The sequence below is a fragment of the Solanum pennellii genome, chromosome 11, assembly GCF_001406875.1.
Source record: "Solanum pennellii chromosome 11, SPENNV200".
NCBI lineage: Eukaryota > Viridiplantae > Streptophyta > Magnoliopsida > Solanales > Solanaceae > Solanum > Solanum pennellii.
The window spans coordinates 4,356,866-4,359,339 of NC_028647.1; positions in this window are offsets into that span (position 1 = coordinate 4,356,866).

Genomic DNA, 2,474 nt, shown 5'->3' on the forward strand with positions numbered 1-2,474 from the left:
ACAATAAGTTCTACAAGAATATTAGTGAAACATAAATAAATTTGATTATCAAAATAATAATTATAAATTAGTCATTGAAACAAAAAAAAGTAAAAAAAATATGTTTGACGAAGATTAAATTTACTCATATGGTATTATATTTTTTAGAAAAAAATAATAAAAATTTAGATTAAAATTATTATTATTTTCATTTCCGTTAGAGGAAAAAGGTATATGTGAGTCATTTGTTTACAAATAGGGGTATATATGAGCCACTTTTATAACGAGAGGTATATCAGCTCTAAATGACAAAGTTAAGGATATATCAGACCCTTTTCCCTTTTATTTATCAACTATGAAAGGAAGTATTAACTAAAGTATCTTGCAACAAAGCAAAAGTGAATGTGATAATATAAATACTAAACTCTCTAAGCCTAAAAAGAGTTCTTCCTATCAAGAACTATAAAGTTAATATCATTATTGTTACTGTCTAGGCACATGATACGTATTGTTTGCTTTTGTTAATTAATAGATTTTCTAAATCTTTCTCTTGGGGTACTATATTATTGAGTTTAAAAATATTTATATCAGATAAATATGTATTGTGTATGTCTTATAAAGATCTTTAATTTCATATTTCTATGTATACTCCCTTTTTTAGAAATTTATTAATTTAAAAATCTTTCGTATTTAACTTATCGCACGTTATCGATGTCACAGGCATGACAAAAGGAAATTTATATTTCGTCTAGCCTTCGGCAAATTCAATAATTCTGCAAATTATGTATTTCATTTAATTCATCTTATTATTTGGCCAAAAGTAAATTTTTAAAAAAAAATGAATATATGTTAGCACTAGCACACTATAAAAAAAGTCATTTTTTTAATTACTTAATTATTTTATATTAAAAGAAAAAGTGATTATATTCCACTTTTGTTAGGTATAAATTTACTACTTTTAGAAGTACCAAGTGAATCAAGCTCTAAGTTTAACAAGATTTGCAGATGTACTAATATGAAAAAAGGAACTAAAATTAGTTTAAATGCCTTTTGTTAATCACAAAATAATTACCCAATATGGTTATTTTTTGAATAATAATACTGAACATTTCTCTGTCTCGATGACACAAATGGAAATTTTATTTATTTTCAAGGTTATTTTTCTATATTAAGCAAGTCACATGTCAATAATTATACAAGATGTTAATGGCAGACAAATTTAATGGTTTTCATTTTCAACTCGAAATGATATTTTTCTCAATTTCAAAACAAAACTTGAAACATATTCTTCTTATAATTTTTCTTTGTATTCAATGCAATGTCTGATATTCTCATTGAAGTTTGATTCGTGTTTAAAGTATTGAATTTTGATAAGTCGAATGTTTATCTATCAAGGTAGAGTGGGGTAGTTTCTTCATATTTTTTTATTAGTTTTAATAAATACCTATTATCACACTTGTATTGCCACTGATAAATAGATAGATCGATCCTTCAATCTTAACTAGAGACTTTGATAGATTATAACTATTTTAGCTAATAAATTTCGAATAGATAGTTCGATGAATAGATGAGAGTCCTTCAATCTTAACTAAAGACTATGATTTAAGCTTACAATTAAACCAAAAAAAAAATACTTCTGCTTGAATAAATCTGAGTAATATAGATTATAATTATTTTAACTAATAACTTCCGAATACCAAATGATTAGTTGTATCGAAAAGAATAAGATGAAAGGTAAGACTTACTGTTTATATATGATTGATGAAAGAATTTAAGAATTGTATAAAGTTTGACAATTAAGGCATACTATAATCAAATAAAATAATATCATTCATGCGTGTGTTTGTGTGATTTTGATAAGTTATAAAGTTTTCTACGATTCCAATAAGTACATTTAAGTTGACAAAGGTAAAATTAAATGAAATATAAAATATCGAACCAAACTATACAAGACTTTGGAATATATTTGACTTCTTTCTAACTTTTGGTTACTGTATAGTCAAGTAAATTCTTAATTAAGGATTTAGTGTTCTTTAAAATTTTAATATAGATATCGAATATGATAATACTGTGTTTATTTTTACCACACTTTAAATAGTGAATATATCCATTATGTATGATACATATTCAAATTATTATTGAAACAAGAAAAGTAAATTACACTTGTACTAAAATAAAAATTTAGAAAATAAATTATTTATTTCACAACTCCCAATCAGCCAAAATATAAAATGAAAGTTCTTTTTTTTCCCCAAACACCAAATCACTCTCTAGATACACCTTGACATACAAAATGAGTGGAGGAAAAAAAATCTAACCAACCATAAAATAAACCATAGGATAAAATAAAATAAAATAAACTAGAACAAAATATAAAAAGTGGTTAAAAAGTAAATAAAGAGGCTGACTTATAAATAAAAAGGTTAAAAAGTAAAAAACATTGATTTGACCCTTTTAGGCACATCTCTCTCATTGTCTCTTCAACCCACCTACCC